This window comes from Enhydra lutris, unplaced genomic scaffold (genome assembly GCF_002288905.1).
Source record: "Enhydra lutris kenyoni isolate GAN:26980312 unplaced genomic scaffold, ASM228890v2 scaffoldscaffold18, whole genome shotgun sequence".
NCBI lineage: Eukaryota > Metazoa > Chordata > Mammalia > Carnivora > Mustelidae > Enhydra > Enhydra lutris.
The window spans coordinates 16,094,324-16,112,222 of NW_019154102.1; positions in this window are offsets into that span (position 1 = coordinate 16,094,324).

The following is a 17,899-nucleotide window of genomic DNA, read 5'->3' on the forward strand; positions in this document are numbered from 1 at the left end:
TTGTTCTGGGAAGATACTTGGAGTGGCCCCTCTTGGTCATGTTAGCGGTTAAGTCCACTCTGGGGGGGAGGGTGCCACAGGCTCTTCTGTGGAAGACAAAGTCCCCTCTACCAGTCTTCAGGTGCGGAGCTGATCTCAAGGGAAAGAGGAGAGTCAGCTTCCAGAAAGGTCCAGGAACTTTCTGGAGCTCGGGGATGCCGAGGCTGCTGAGTCGAACTGGAACCCCACTCAGAGGCAACACTGGATGTGACCTGGGTTCGATCGGAAGCCCCAACGGTGCAAGGGCCTGCCTGTCTCGCCACCTCCTAGCTTCTCCAGCTGCCCTGTGAGGAAGCCTGACTTTGAGACTTGGGATGGAGCCCGAGGAGCCTCCAGACCAGAGAGATCCAATCCCACTGTGTGTTAGCATCAGCAGAAGAGCATCTAAATGTATGCACACCGTAGTATTCCAACAGGGATCTGGGCCCCCACGATCCTAACAGCATTATTCACAATAGCCAAACGGCGGTCACAGTCAATGCCGCAGATGAATGGATGAACCACACATAGTAGATCCAAACAATGAAATAGTATTCAGCCTTTAAAAGGAAGGAAATTGTGTAATCTGCTACAACACAGACGACCCTTCAGGACGTTACACTAGTGAAGTCAGCCAGGCACAAAAGGACAAATCCCGTAGCATCCCACCTACGGGAGGCCCCTAGAGCGGGCAACTTCACAGACACAAAGGAGGGGTGGTGGTTGCCAGAGCCTGTGGGAGAAGGGGAGTCCCCATGGGGTCAGTACCAGGTTTCAGGTTGGGACGCTGAAAAAGCTCCAGAACACAGGTGATGGTGGGCTCTCTGCTCAGCGGGGAGTCTGCTTCCCCCTCTCTCTCTGCCTGCTGCTCTGCCTACCTGTGATCTCTGTCTGTCAAATAAATAAATAAAATATCTTTAAAACAAACAAACAAACATCAGAGAGGTAATATGGGACTTTAAAAAGTGGGTGACAAAAACAGCTTTCTTAAGGAAAGGTACTGAACCTTCTGGGCAGTACTGGGCAGATGGGAAAAACAGAAACCCCGGAGGCAGGAGCAAGCCAGATGCCCTAAAAACAAACACATACAGGGGTGCCTGGGTGGCTCAGTGGGTGGCTCAGTGGGTTAAGCATCTGCCTTCAGCTCAGGTCTTGATCCCAGGGTCCTGGGATCGAGCCCCGCATCAGGCTCTCTGCTCATCAGGGAGTCTGCTTCCCCCACCCCTCTCTCTGCCTGCCTCTCCGACTACTTGTGATCTCTGTCTGTCATATAAATAAATAAAATCTTTAAAACACACACACACACACACACACACACACACACACACACACACACACACACGAAAACCCCACCAGAGTTCTGCTTTTCTGAAGGCATCAGGCACTGGTCCTCAAGCCATTCATTGTAAATGTCACCAGAGAAGACCCTAGGGAGACAGTTGCCCTGGAGTGCTAGACATTCACCTTCCCCCCAAGCCATGGGCAGGGCCCAGGAGGTGGTCCTAGAGCCTCCACAGGGCTCTCCTGGGAAGGGGAGCAGAAGACGCCTCCCCAAAATATGTCATTTGGGCAAGAAATCTATTTTGAGCTAAAGACAAGTAAGAAGAACCAGATACAGGAAAAGCTCTCTGTCCTTGCCCAAAAAAGCAAGACAGATTTGTAAAGCTGTTGTCCCTCCCCCCCCACACACACCTTTTCTTTCAGGAAGGATAGAAGTCAATGACTGGAGGCTGCTGCAGACCCTGATCAGCCCAGAGGAATCTGTATCACAAACCTTGCTAATACTAGCCCCTTATCTTCCATTAGTTTCCCAGGGTATTTGCCTTCCCACACTCTGCCCTTAGGAGTTCAAAGTCATTTTCCTTTGTCTTGTCTCTTTTTAAAGAATACATTGTTACTTTGTTCTTCTTTCTCAGAAGGCTCCATGTGTATGCATGATACATATGTTAATAAACTTCTGTTTTTCTCTCCTGATTCTGTCTTTTGTCAGTCTAATTTACAGAGTTCTAGCCCCTGAACCTAAGATGGGTAAGGGGAAGAATTTGTTCCTCTCCTACCCCACCAGTTGGGAAGACTAGAAAAGTTTGAGAGCTGCTGGCTGCCCCTGCTCCTGACTTTATGGGCTTTGATATTTGGTATTTGAGGAAAGGAGCTTTTGGAGGGACTAGAGGCTTTCGTATCTCAAATATTGATCTCAGTAGTAGTCGCCCAGGTGCAAAAATTCATGAAGCTGTATACTTAACATTTGTGTACTTTGCTCTATTTAAGTTATACCTCAATAGTAATAATAATAATAAAGCCAATGACCAAGTTTAGCCCTTGGAAATTCTAGATTTACATGGTCTGGGGCAGGGCTCGGGCATCAGTATTTCTAAAGCTCCCCAGTTGCTTCTAATAGGCAGCCAGCACTGAGAAACTCAAGCATACCCTTGTGTGGGCTGCCTGGGGACTGGTCTATGCCTGGCCTTTGGAAGCAGGACTAGCCTATGTGGACTAAAACTCCAAGGGTTCTAGAGCAATTTGTGGGGAGGGAGAGAAGAGCATCAAAGTTTGTGAACTCCTACCTGTCTTCCTAGATCCTTCTAAGACCTCCCTCTCCCCTTTCCCCATGTGGATCAACTTTGCAAATCCATTCTGCAGGCCACCACTCAGGGACTCAGCTCTGCTTGGGTATCTTAACCCCAATGGCAAGGGCCTCCCAGAGTAAAAGCCAGAATCCAAGGCTTCAGCCTCCCCCCACCCCACCCGGTGCTTCTGGCCAGAGCACCACCTCGCAGTAAGCCAGAGAGCCTGAGGCTTAGTGCTGCAGGAAATCAGGGCCCACGGCTTCATTGTAGCATCTACATGCATGGCCTGCAAGGAAAGGGGGTACACAGTGAGCCAGGTGGTGGGAGGACAAAGACGTTTCCAAGGACCCTGGAGAAGCCTGAGCGAGATAATTTTGGCTGGGGAGCACTGAGTAAATGCAGTGTAAAAGCTTTGTGACTATGGCCTGGGGAGTCGTTGGAATGAGTATTTATGGCTGTATTTTTCATTGAGCTTGGCTGGAAGACTTCAGAAATGAAAGATTTTTTGGCACCAGAGGCCTTGCACCAACCAGCATATCTCTAAATTAAGTAGCGAAGCAGACAGGCTCTGAGTTACTGGACACAAATTTCATGCCATGGCATGAACATTCGAGTTTCTTGAAATGAGTTCTTGCAATTAGACATTTTAAAATATCTAATGAATACCAATGAAGAAAGAAAAAATGAAGTGATGTCTACTCAAGTTGCTTAATGGCAGAAAGAGAGTGTCGAGTTCATTTGCAGGGCAGCCCATGGCAGGGACCCCCCCCCTTTCCTTTCTTGAAGGTCAGAGTCACCCTAAACCACTTGTAGTTTTCCTGAATAACTTCCCAGTTTCCCAAGAAGCGGGGTACATTTGAGACACACCATCTTTCCCTTGACCCCAAACATAAAATCCGCACCCCCTCCCATACCTCTAGGGCCTTCCCTCTCACTGTATAATCTGCACTGCCTCACCAGTGCTCCCTGGCCCCAGGCCCCCCCATACCCTATACTTCACAGTAGGAATGGGAGAAGCAGTTTCACTTCTCCCATTCCTAGTGTTTTCTTTCTCTTTTCTTCTTTGTCTTCTTCCCTTTTCTTCTGTTTCAGTCCAAAATTCCAGTCATTTTGGGCCATCCTCGTGAGTTTTGCATATCCTCAATTTACTTAAATTTTTTGACATTGACTGATGTTTTTTCCCTCTCAACTCCCTTCTAAAAACCTGAACAAAATTACCTTTAAAAGAAGCTTTCCATCAGTAAAAAAAAAAAATCGGTATTCCTTGCTATAAGCAAGGAGGAAATGATAAAACAATAAGATACATACCATGGAAACAGAGCAAGGGTACGAAATTCTAACTGGATACTGCTAGTGACTGGAGACTCAGAACCTGAGGCCTAGCCACCCTCGGTGAAGAGGAGATAGGAAATGTTAAGAGAGGTGTTGAAGACCGACTAGCTCTTGGCAGAGGCTCTCTCCTTCACAGAATCAGAAGTGACAAGGGGCACTGTTAGTTAATGCTGGGTCTTTGGATCATTTTGTATAGCCCAGGGAACCATGGGAAGTCTCTGCACCCTCCTGTCCTTTCTTCTCTCTCTCCATTTTTCCTGCTTTCCTGTTTGTTTCCTCGTTTCCTCCCATCTCCCTCTCCCTTTCCCGGCTGTCTTTCTAGTAGAGCAAGCAAGTACTTCTGTTATCTTCAATGTTCTAAACAACCCACGAGCAAAAAGACAGAGAAAAGAATTCAAACCCAGGAAAGATGAGCCAAAGAGATCCCTAGCCAGGCCATCTCCCTGTCCCATGAAAGCCTTGCTTCACCCAGGCTGGCCCTCTAACTCTCCTCCAGGACAGCATCATGTCCTCAGAATTGGGTAGGACTTCCTCTCTGACATAGTTTCTAGATACAGCGTCAAAAGAAGAACACCAATCACTGAGTGGAGATGAGGGGGTCTTGTCAGTCACTCTGCCATCCAGGGACACACTCCCCCCCACCCTCCCCACCAGGCAAACCCAGAGAAGAGTAACTCAAATTGGATTTGTCTGGACAGAGAAAGACTCATCGAGCTGCTACTCGCCATAGCACACAGGGGGACGGCTGCACCTAACAGATGAGGCATGACAATGTAATAAGGTAAAATTGCGATTTCCGTAAAAATACTAAAAAATGAACACGTGTTAACGAGTTTATTTTGCTCAAATGATATGACAGAACCAGGCAGATAGATGTTATAACTGGTTCAAAGGAAAAGTCAAAACAGCACAAATTTACAGGGAGTAAGGGAATGTTGAGATGAATTGCAAATGAAGACAGAAGTGGTTCTTTTTTTCCTGCTAACGTGGTGGGGGTGGGAAGAAGTCAAATCTCTACCAGATAGGACCGAATTTACATATCTATCAATTACCTATAATTTACTGAGTTGCAAAATAGCTTGAAGACTGCGAATAGGGCTTGAATCTCATAACCCTGGAGGGTGTGCTGTAGATGATACCATAGTATGATTCAGTTTTCCACTGAAACACAAAACTGTTTACACACGAAGCTCTTAACCCATGGGAGACCCCATTCATTTGATTAATGCTTCCCTCATACCAGCTTCTTGGAGTGTACCCCACACGCACCCGCTCCCCACCAGCCCTCCACCCAGCAGGTAAGGCTGGGAGCAGATGCTCATTTGACAACAGGTATAAGGTGGGTTGGGGACTTGGGTTCCAGGTGTGACTCATCATTAACTTAGAGCAGCAACAGCATGGCCTGGATCAGGCTACCTATTTCTCTAGGTCTCTTCATTAAAATGAGAAGAGACAACTGTGGGTGCTCTGTCCAGTTTCTCGAGCTCAAAAGTTCCAGAATTCCAGGGAGTAAGAAGCTGATGCTCATAAATCTTAAACTAGCCTAAGGACTTCTGGCAAGTACCTAAGAGGCAACCCACAGATTGGCCTTACCAATTCAGTCACTGCCCTGGAGTAAACGGCAAGTAAGATACTATCTTTAGGGGGTGCCTGAGTGGCTCAGTCGGTTAAGCGTCTGCCTTCGGCTCTGGTCAAGATCCCAGGGTCCTGGGATCCAGTCCCACATGGGGCTCCCTGCTCAGGGAGGAGCCTGCTTCTCTCTCTCCCTCAGCCTGACACTTCCCTTGTTTGTGCCTTCTCTCTCTCTCTCTCTGTCAAATGAATAAATAAGAAAAAAAAAATTTTTTTTTAAAGATACTGTCTTTGGGGTTCTTCCTTTGTTTTTTAAGATTTTTATTTATTTATTTGTGAGAGAGCCAGCGAAGCAGGGGCATCAGCAAGCAGAGGGAGAAGCAGGCTCCCGCTGAGCGGGAGCCCCATGCGGGACTCGGGACTCGATTCCAGGATCCTGAGATCATGCGCTGAGCCAAAGGCAGCCGCTCAACCTGTTGTTCCACCCAGGTGTCCCTTTGTTTGGTATACTTCCCCACTCCCTCCCACCAGCTTTTAACAGTTTAGAGCCCCTGATCAATACTGTAGAGGTTTGATTCACTGGCTGAGAAGATCTCTTTTCCTTTTTCACGCGGTTTTCCATAGAGCGGACACAGAGCAAGACCGTGCACGGATCTCTCGCTTCCTACTCCAGATGCGGTGTTTTCCCCAGGATGGCCCGACCCAACGGCTCTAAATGTGCGGTGTGGCACGGCAGAAATCCCGACAAGGCTCAGAGAGGCTGGGAGGCCGGCTCTGGCTGCACACCCGAGCCGTCAACGCACTACCCCAGGGATGACCAGGGCACGTGCCACTTCCTGGGCGCGTCCCGCGCGGCCCCCACGCTAACACCCTGCAGGAAAAAGTGTGAGTCACGCCGGGGGCGGGGCCCCAGGAGGCCAATTCCAGGGGAGCAATTAACGCGACAACTCCAGCGGGCCTGTGCCCGGGGGCTGGGCCCACAAAGTTCACAGCCTCTCCGCCCAGCCCAGGCGTCTCCTGGCCCCAGAAGCAGGAGTAGGAGGAGCTAAACAGGAGAAGGGGGAGGAGAGAGATTCTAGTTTCTAGTCGCTTCAGCCCTAAATTCTCCCTGAGACTGCCAGAGAAGATGCTAATAAAAGACCAATTGTGTGGCCTAAGTGTTTTCTTCGGACTTCTGCCCGGGAGAACTGGTTAGGAAGCGCAGAAGCAAGGTCACACCAGTCCCATCCTATGGCAACACCTTTTGCTCGCTACTGACCCCTCCTGTGGTGATGGGGCAGCTCGTGGAGGCCCCCGGCGGCCGGCGGGAGAAGTAAGATTGACCTGGACGCACTACTGGGCTCTTAACCCCACCATCCGTTGGAGGATGGTCTTCCCTAAAGCTCAGGCCACAGAGTCAGAGGCTCAAATTTTGGCAATTCCCTTCCCTCCATGGGGCCCCAAAGCAGTTCACCCGGGACTTCTCTTTTGCCTGAGTCTCCCTAACATTTTGTCCTAGGGAAATGGAGGGGGGCATTGAGGGCCCTTAGGGGAATGAACTGAACATAGGTGTTAGGAACCTTACCCTAGCAGAGTAAAGAGTGGGTCTGGGGGCAAGCCTAAGGTCAGCCAGGGATCCTTAAAGGTTATTTACTAATGCCCTAGTAGGTGCTGACTCTAGCCGGGGGCTTTAGGAAATACCCCATAGAAGGATCTGCAGGAGGGCAAGGGCAGTAAATGGAGAGGCGAGGATCGGGCCTCCTGAAGGGCTGCATGGGGTAGTGGGAGTAGAAGGAGAGAGCACACTAGCCCCACTTCCCCCTCCACACCCTTCTTTCCTGGGAGAATTGATTTTTGCTGACAAAGTAAATGCCACAGCCTTCTGGCAAAACAGGACTCTAAGCAGAAGGGCAAGTGTGGGACACAGAAAAGAGAATGAATGTTGATCTGAGCACAGTGAGAGATGGGTTCGGGGCCGTGGCTGAGAAGGACGTCGGCATCCATCTATCTGTTCAGAGCCCGCCTTGGGCTCTGCGGAGCTGTGATCTCACACAAGATGCTTTGTCTCTTCTGCCTTGGTTTCTTCACCTATAGAGAGAAGGCAGCACCTCTCCCATGAAATTTCAAAGTTTTTGTTTTTAATGATTAAATGATTTCAACTGCTGAGTGTCTAGTAGTTCAGGAAATACAAGCTCAAAAAAAAAAGTAATAGACAACTGAATGCTGTAAAAATAACTGCATTGATTGTTATGTCAGCCAACATTGTGTTCAACAATCTGCATAATCTCATTTAATCTTCTCAGCAGCCCCATGAGGTAAGTATATTATGATCTCTGGTTTCCCGTTGAGTGAACTGAAGCACAGAGAGCTTAAACACTCGCCCAGAGTCACACAGCGAATAAGTGGTAGAGCCAGGACTCAAACCTGATTCCAAAATCACGGACCTTGGCAATCACATGGATGACTTCACAGCGTGCCCAGGTCAGGGCATAGGAAAAAATATCTTAGCCTGACCTACAGAGTTGCCAGATTTGATAATCACTGAAGCCACAGTTATAGATGGAATTATCCAGAAGAAATGAATACAGTTGAGGAGAGAATGAAATACCGACATTTACAGTGCAGAAGAAGAGAAGCCCTGAGCAAACTGAACAGGAACAGCCAGAGAGGTAAGAGGGGGAGAAATAAAGGGAGGAGGGCATTCTTCCAGGAGGGGATGTCAGCAGGAGCACACTGAGTAGCCAGCTGTGGCTTGAGATGAGCCCAATGATGAGTCCTTCAATGGCGAGTGCAGTGCAGAGGCCAGGTCGAAGGGACAGTTAGAAACAGACCTCAGATGAGCCCTGGAAGGAGAAAGGGTGGGTGATGGTTACAGGTGGGTGCAGAGGAGAGGGGACGTGGCCTCTGGATTTCTGAGGAATACCTTGAGATGGAGAAAGCCTTCCTCCAGCAGCAGGAAAGGACATACATTCTTAGTGAGAATGCAGGACTGTGACAGGTTTTATGTTCAAGAGCCCCTCTTGGGGCTCCTGGGTGGCTCAGTGGGTTAAAGCCTCTGCCTTCGGCTCGGGTCATGATCTCGGGGTCCTGGGATCGAGCCCCGCATCGGGCTTCTGCTCAGCAGGGAGCCTGCTTCCTCCTCTCTCTCTGCCTGCCTCTCTGCCTACTTGTGATCTCTGTCAAATAAATAAATAAAATAAAATAAAATAAAATAAAAAGCCCCTCTTTCCTCTGTGACATTGGAAGTTAGCTGCAAAGGGCGTGCGGTGGGAGCTGGGTAGGCAGTTGGAGGGCGATGGTGAAGACCAGAAACCAATACTGTGAGGAAGAGGGCAAAGAGTGTCAGGCTAGCCAGGCTAGATAATAGGACTGCCAAGCCAGGGTAAGCTCCAGCGGAGGTGAGAAACTGTGCATTGACAATGGCCAGTGGTCTCATTTTGGGGGTGCTTTCCCAACAGCTTCAAGAGCCCCTGACAGGGTCACCCACCATCCCAGTTTCCCCAGGGTGGTTCCGGTTTTAGTGCTTCAAGTCTGGGATCCCAGGAGTTCTGTTAGAAAGAAGAGGGGTGGCCATGGAGCTCAAGGCCCACAATGTCCATCAGAGACGCAATAGAGGGCAAGTGGGGTACGAAGGCTATGATAAAAACGATCCCACTTTTGTTTTTCACCTCCTCAAATTCTCACTGTCTCTCTTCTGCCTGAGATACATTATGTATGTACTCATTACCTCTAATCAAGATTAGAGTAAACCTTCGGTCATATCTTCATAAAAATCCTCTCTCCAAGCATGTCGACCCCCTGACCCGCAGAACACAATTTGTACTCTCCTATTCCCAGTCCTTGAAATACAACACCCCCCCCAACCCGCCCACCTTCTAACAGGTAGCCAGACCCCCTCATCCATCAGACCCCAGCCCAAACCTAATCACTTAGTCTATAACCACATAATATTTGTCCCCCGAAGAACCTTTAAGACCATCCAGTCCAGTATCATGTGTCTTCAGGGATCTCCCTGTGTAGACATCATTCCTGGAGAGTGGGTCCAATTTTACCCTTCTCGGGGGTCCTCTTAGCCCCCAGCTCGATGACTGATACACACAACAGATGCTCACTAAGTACTTATCGACTGACAGATTAATCAATAAATGCTCACAGACTGCGGAGTGAGCGTAACCCACCCTGCTTTTGAATCTGCAGACGAGCTCTCAGGAGAGACATCTGGGGAAGGTGGGGAGGAGAGGCTGGCTGGGAACCAGGGAGGCACTGCTGGGCCACCCTGGGATGCTGGTGGTGGGGAACAAACGATTACAAAGCTGAAAGCCCCTGAGATTATCACCCCTGAACGGACATGTTAAATGACAAATTACAACCCTTGACGGTCTTCTGTCATACGCTTTGATATCATCTCTGCTAAAGGGACTGGGCCTTCTGCTACCCCCATCCCCGGCCATTTTTATCCCAGCCCTTAAAGTCTGGATCTGTGGTGGGAGGGAAATGAACAGGGATCTTTGGTATGGCCCACAGAGACCTCTCTCCCAGAAGCTGCCCTTCGGGCCCTGGGAGGGGTAGGAACACCAGCCCGGATAGGTCCTTTGCATTCTTGATGGCCCCAATGCAGCAGGAGGAGGTCTGGATTTCCCCTGATTCCTTTGGATTTCCAAAGAGCCTAGAAAGATCTTAAGGATTCTGGATCCACTCTAAGCTTCGCAGTTAGGTCTCTTTTTAGTGATCAGCGGTCCTGGCCAGGCTTGTTGGTTCTGAGAGTTCATCAACCAGTGAGCAAACATTTACTGAGGGCCTGCTCATTGGGAGACAGCAGAACGAGCACGGGGGAGAACCCCCGTGAGGAGTTCACAGAGCAGTGGAGGTCTCAACACTGCAACCGTTAGCGAATGATAGGATAGTCATGGTCTGTGCGGCTCAGACTGCCCTGGTCTTCCCCCCGCCAAAGGCCTCCAAATTGTCTTCAAAGCCTTGACAGCACCAGCTACTGGGATAGATGCCACCAGGCAGCAGAGGAAGAGGGGGCCTTTCCTGGTTTTGAGGATGTAAGGGGAGGAACGGAGGGGCAAGGCCTTAGGGGGCCTTAAGGGGCAGCCAGCTTAAGACTAGGAAAGGAACATAAACAGATAAACATACAGGGAAACACCAGGCAGGGATAGACAGACAGGTGGGGTTTAAGTCTCCAGCTAACCAGATCCCCCTTCCCTCACCCCTCAGGCCACAGGCTCTAGCCTGGAATTTTCCTCCAGTTGGTTATGATGAGGTTCAAGGATACACTACCCCAAAACATGGCTTCTTGGCATCTTGAATATTTTAGGCTGAGGGCACTGGAGAATAAAGCAGAAGCCGGGAGGTCACTCCAAGCCCCCCACCCTCTTTCCTGAAACAAATTATGAAACCCTCCTGTGAGAGGCGCCCTCCCTGTACCCAGAGGAAAGGAGCATCCTTATCTCTAAAGACAAAGGGACACCAAGAAGAACCCTACAAAGAGGCCTTCCTAAATCTCCCCCAGGTTGCGGCAATCACCTCATACTCCTTCACTCCTTTGTCTTACTCCTCCAGGACTATCCCCTCTAAGTCAAACCTAGCATAAAAGACTAGGGTTTCTTCAGGCCTTCATTTCCTTGTGAAGGCTCTGGCGTCACAAAAAACTTGGAAGAAATATGTCTGTGTGCTTTTCTCCTGTTAACCTGTCTTTGTTGGTTTAATTTTTAGATATGGCTAGGGACCCTAAGAGGGCTGAGGAAAACATTTTTTTCCCTAAGGTTACTTGAGTCAGCGCTTCCCCCTCCACCCCCCACCCCTGCTTCCACAAGCCAGGCCTCCACCCTCACAGTCCAAGGAGCCCCAGGAATGGACATGGCACTTTTCAGTGTGGCCCGGAGTCATTCAGGAGGAGGATCTTGAGGGATGGAGAGGAGCGAGAGTGGCCCAGGTATGGAGAAGGATGGGAGAGAAAGCTCTAGACAGACACGATCAGGGATGGTGGCCAGACAGGCTGGAGGGTGGGTCCCGAAGGATGATGTGGAGGTTGGGGGCCTGCTGGGCAGAGTGCAGGAGTGAACCCTCCCTCCGGGGCCCTGGGGAGGGGAGCTAGGTGGAGGTGGGGTCCTGGCAGGCTGGCCTGGCCTCTGAGCCCTGCAGGAGGCCGGCAGCTGTGTACTGGCTGTACACTCCCTCCCTCCCCAGTAATCCCTTTCCACTTTATAAAGCAGATCTGGGGCTGCACATTCAGATTACACTGTGACTCGCCAGTAGCCCATCCTATAGCTGGCTTTATTTCATTTTCTGATTTTGTCCACATCTCCTCCAACCATTCTATCCTTTCGACTTGTTAGAAACCCTCAGCTTTTCTTACTTCCCATTTTTAAAAATGTCTGAAAGCTCGCTCGCTGCTGTGATTCTGGCTCTGGGGAGGAATGGCAGCTCAAGGCCCCCAAATCTCTACTTTTCAGAATTTGTATTAGACGCCCCAGCCGGCAACTTTTGAATTTCAAACCAGACAAAGGCAAGGTTCTGGATGTTCTCATGGCAACCCTGATTTACGTCCCAGAAGGAGCCTTCTGGATCGCCAACTGGATGGGTGGGGGGAGTTTTTCACGGGGCAATGTTTGCATCAAAGGCCCGTTTGCTGGCCACCTCAGGGATCTGCTGGGGCCTGAGACAGCCTGCCTCCCCCTCCTTGCCCCACCCAACCTCTGACTCTACCAACCTTGCTCCTTCCTGCTGCACCAAGGTGGGAGCCGCCCTCCCCGACTCAGTCCTTTGTGACTCAGTGGAAGCCAGTGGCCACTTCCCCCCTACCCCACCCACACTCACATTCCAATAGCCAGCTCACTGGCTTCCTGGCACTCACCCCACACCCACCAGGCCTCTGCCTAGAGTAAACAGTCATCTCTCTATGGGATGACTTACCAGGGTGAGGGCCAGCCCCGTATTAGAAGGTGTCACGTGTATCCAAGCCTCTGAGTGCATGCCTTTCTTTCCACAGCTAATAACTGACCTCTGCAAATCTTCCTTTTGACCCCTGACTGACCTGGGACATTTTGTTTAAGGGAACTAGAAACCTATGCCTCCCTGTTGTTCTTAGCATAGTGCTAGCTCAAAACATTTGAATTTTGAAAAGTTTTTTTTAAAAAGAAGGGATGAATGCATGGAGAGTAATTTAGGGCTCCCCCCAGGCATCCCCAGCACCTGACAGAGCCAGCTACCTCCCTAAGGGCTCATTGGGGCCAGGTTAAAGGTGGAGTTGGTGATCCCAGGGCCGAAGCCCCAGGTCTTCCACTCTAAGGTCTCAAGTGCATTGTGTGACCCAGCTAGGCCTCCGTGCCTCACCTGTACACTGGGTATGATCATTCTGTAGCCTCATTAGTTCCAGGATGTACAGGTTTTTACCTTTTAATCGCTCGGAAACTGGGATATGGTGGGATGTCTTCCAATTGGTGCAGAAGTAGGGGACTGTGTTAGTGTTTGCTGCAATGCCTCTCCCTACGGGAGCCTGCCGCCCATCTGTGGAGCTCAGGGGTGGCCATGTGACAGGCTGTGGCCAGTGCAGTGTGTAGGGAAGTGACAGGTATCACATCCTGGCAGAGGCTTTAAAAGGCAGCCAGCAAAATTCCAGATAGAGGCTGTTCGGTGGGCCTGGAGCCCATGGTGAAGACAATGAGGGGTCTATGGGCATTTAAGGGGAGAGGAAAATAAACTTTTCTTTGTTGGCCATGGAACTTTGGGTTCTGTTTTGACAGCACAATCTCCCGTATCCTGACTGGTATTGCCTCTTCCAGTTAATTGATAGTTTTTTTTTTTTCCTTTCTTAGTGGTGTGTAATGGTGCAACTCACAATCAGTGGGGTCAGCGATTCAGTGAAACACGGTGGCTCCTGTCACAGACCAAGTGAGCTCATCCCTTAGCACAGTGCCTTGTGGGCAGTAAGTGTTTGAGTCACCTTTGCCACTGTTGTATTTCTAGCTCTCTGCACATTGCCAGTGTTCATTATAAGTTTGGAGTCATGATCTGATGACACAGAAAGTCGACAGCCCCCTCAGATCCCTTGTGGAATGAGAAAGGGTGTAAACAAGTTAAAGCAAATTAAAATGTGGCTTCGGCACTCACTATGGTTGGTTCTTTGGAGGTGTAGCTGTTTCAGAGGGCCTTCCTGAAAGTCCGCCATTAAAAAAGCCGCTTATTTAGGTAGGTAACTAAGAACGCTGATTTTTTTTTCTTGCTTTCTTTTTTTTTTTTTTTAAAGATTTTATTTATTTATTTGACAGACAGAGATCACAAGTAGACAGAGAAGCAGGCAGAGAGAGAGAGAGGGAAGCAGGTTCCCTGCTGAGCAGAGAGCCCGATGCGGGACTCGATCCCAGGACCCTGAGATCATGACCTGAGCCGAAGGCAGCGGCTTAACCCACTGAGCCACCCAGGCGCCCCCCCCCTTTTTTTTTAAGATTTTATTTATTTATGTATTTGACAGAGAGAGATCATAAGTAGGCAGAGAGGCAGGCAGAGAGAGAGGAGAAAGCAGGCTCCCCGCCAAGCAGAGAGTCCGATGCGGGGCTCGATCCCAGGACTCAGGAACCATGACCCGAGCTGAAGGCAGAGGCTTTAACCCACCGAGCCACCCAGGCCCCCTGATTTTTTTTTTCTTGTTAATCAACAGTTTGTCACCTGGTATAGGAGAAGGTGGGAGAAACTACGAAACCGAGCAATGGTAAATTTTTGGTGCCACAAAATAAAGAAACTCCACACTCTTTAAAATGGGGCAAAATGTAAAAGTCTTCCATTTCTGCAGAACTTGGTATGGGACGCAGATCCAGTCTGAAGAGATCAGACTTCCAGCTAATTCTTTACCTTCTGTATTGTACTCCTATGTTTTGGAATAGCGCTCTCCAGGACCTGCAGACCTGAAGGCCATGAGAGAGCTCGCATGTGGGGCTGAGCCAAAGCACAACTGTGAGGACAGCCAGGCCGACCTCTGCCCTTTCATATGGGCACGGCCTACCCCTTGGACATCCACTCCCCTGAAGCCACTGGCACCCACCCACCTCCTCCTTCACTTCTCCCTCTCAGGAAGATGACAAAAGTCATTTATCCTCAAGTGTTAGTGATGTATGCATTACTTCCTCAGGAGCATGTGTAATCTTAAAAGGGAATCTGGAAAGAGAAAAAGGAAATGACAGGACAGTTTGCAGAGTTGTGTTAGGAATCTATTAACTGCAAGAAACAGAAACTCAAACTGATGTGGGTTTGAAAGAAAAGGCTTACTAATAGGAAACTGGGATTCACATGAAACTTGGTTGCATATAGTACAGTATGGTTGTGGCCTCAAGGAAACAGAAAAGTTCTCAGTAGCTACCCTCTTGAACTCCCTCTTACTCTCCAGGGTTCCCTGGGCTCTCATCTCTCCTGCCTGTGTCCACCTCAGCCTTTTCTCTTGGCAGACCACTTCCTTCACTCACTTATCAGCGCACGACCCCATCGTGACTGCCCTAAAATGGTGGCCCCAGAACCTCATGACCACGTGGCTTTCTAGGTCAAGCCTCAACACCAACTAACTAGAGTCTTTCTGACCTAATTCCTAATACCTGAGAGGGAGGACCTGGCTTCCTCCAGCCTATAGGCAATTCCATGGGGATCAGTTGACCACATCGGGCTCAGTCATCATGGTGCTGTCACTATTGGACCAGTCAGTTTCTCTAAAAGACAGTATGGCTGATGCATCATATAGAATTTGGTTCAGCTGCATGTGGCAGAATACCCAAAATAAGAGCAGCCTGAAAAATAGAAATATAGGAAGAAATATATATATATTTCTACATGTAGAAATATATATATATAGAAATATAGAAATTTCTCATCCAAGAGTTGAGCAGTCTAGGACTGGTATTGTGTGAACTCTTTTTTAATATAATTTTTTTAAAGATTTATTTTTTTGAGAGAGAAAAAGAGAGAGACATCATGAGCAAGGGGAGGGGCAGAGGGAAAGGGAGAAAAAGAATCTCAAGCAGACTCCCTGTTGAGCACAGAGCCTGATGCAGGGCTCAGTCTCTCAACCCCAAGATCATGACCTGAGCTGAAATCAAGAGTTGGACACTCAACTGACTGAGCCACCCAGGCATGCCTAGTGTGGCCTCTTGATCATTATCTTGTTATGCAGCTTCTATCCTCAAATTTACCTCATGGTCCAAGATGGCTGCTGAAGCACCAGTCATCACAGCACATTGGGTTGCAGGCTGGAAGGAAGAAAAGAAAGACTAAAGATCTCTCGAACTTCCTGCTGAGTCAGCTCCCTTTAAGCAGCCTTCTCAGGATTCTCACAGAACACTCCTGCTTGCATCATTGCCAAAATCTAGTCACATAGTCATACCAAGATGCAAAAAAATTTAGAAAATGGAAGGGTTTTTTTTTAGGAAGACACATTGCCACCCAGAATATAACCCAAGTTCTGCCACCAAAAAAAGAAACAAGGAGAGATATTGAGGAACACTCAGAATCTCAGCCATAGTTGGGAAGGAAATGTAGGACATCTTTAGTATGTGTTTAAGTTTTCTTTTTCTATAGAAAGCTGTGCCACTTTGGCCAGTTGAAAAAATAAGTAAAAGAACCACTTTGGGGGGGAAAAAAAAAACCTCTGAAAAAGAAAGATCAGTGTTTAAGCCAGAAGTAGTTTCTGGAGGTAGAATTTCAGGCATCAGAGAGATAAAGGGTGGTGTTTTAGAAGTGGGAGTAGAGACCTTGCCAGAGAACCTTGCCATTCCACGTGGATGTATGGAAGTCTTATCCAGTTTGTGTGAGAGTTTTTAGGCATGGATGGCAGGCAATAATCAAAGAAGTAAATATATACCATATTTCGCTGATTATAAGATGACCCCCCTGTATTTATACTTCTGAAATCAGAGAGGATGTGTCTCATAATTAGTGGTGGTCTCAAGAACATTTTTTCTTTCATAGTGATACATAAAATAATGCTGTACTTTATAACTGTGGTATCTGAGATTTAATAAAATATAATAATATGTTTCATCTTGGGGTGCCTGGGTGGCTCAGTGGGTTAAAGCCTCTGCCTTCAGCTCAGGTCCTGATTCCAGGGTTCTGGGATTGAGCCCCGCATCAGGTTCTCTGCTCAGCGGGGAGCCCGCTTCCTCTTCTCTCTCTCTGCTTGCCTCTCTGCTTACTTGTGATCTCTGTCTGTCAAATAAACAAAATCTTAAAAAATAATAATAATATGTTTCATCCTACCCTCCTTGATACATATTTGTTTCCCTTCCAGGGAAATTACAGTAGAAACTTGAGGCCTGACATGGACAGTGATCTCTCTGACCATTGTATTCCTGGGTCTTCATTAGAAATCCTCAGCTCTGTCAGTTATATTTCTGGGAATCTACTCTCCTTTCAAACCAGTAAGGATCCTACCTGTATCAGTAAAGAATTTGTTTGGCTGCAAATAAGAAGAAAATCCGAACAGTGTCTTACACTAACTTGCTTAACCCTAGGGCTGGTGCAGCTGCTCAAATACATTATTAGATACCCAGGTGTCTTCTACCATTTTGCTCTACCATCCTCAGCCCGTGACTTTAGTCCTCATGGTCACAGTATGACTGCTGCAATTTCTGGCCTCACATCCTTGATCCAGGCAGGAAGAAGGAAGAAGGGTAAAGGGCTCATCAGTCCTTTTGCTTTTGTCTTTTTTTTTTTTTTTTAAGTCAGGAAAACAAGCTTTTCCAGAAATCTCACTTGGCTGACTTTGCCTACATCTCATAGGTCACTGTGGTGTCCCATGCTGAGCTAGAAAAGCTGATGAAAAAGACAAAATTGTGGATGAAGATGAGAAGCAACAGTATCTGCTCTGCTGAAGGAACAGAACAATGCAGTTCTGTGAGCGCACTGTGCGAACATGTGTAGCAGCACTGGTGGTGGGACTGAGAAGGAAGAGGGGATACATTTCCCACTTAGAGAGATTTGTCTCTCCTGAGAATGTGACAGAAGCCGGTCGGTACACACTGAGACAAAGTCTGGGTTTCTTCACACTTGTCTCCAAATATCTAGCCAACTCGAGAAACAGGAATGATCTCGTGGACTCTGGTCATGTGTTACTACTACCTCTCAAATAAGAGGGAAATAAAATGCTTCAGGTCAGGGTGATGAACCTCTAAGTCACAGAGTAGAGACTCTGTTCTTCCCAGAGAGACTGAAATGACTCCAGGAAGACAGTAGATAACAAGGAAACGGGATTGCTAGATGGGAAGCCAGAAGATGGAGAGTCTCCTTAACCACACACTCATGTCTCGAGGGCAGCCTCTAGCTGTGGGCAAGGCCCAGCCGGGTTCTCATACCTAGGGGAGGGGCAAGTGGGGCTGGATCAGAGGAGGGACCTTGGGGGTGGGGGTTGGCTGTGGGGGAAACAAGCACATTAACAAGGGCGTCACCCT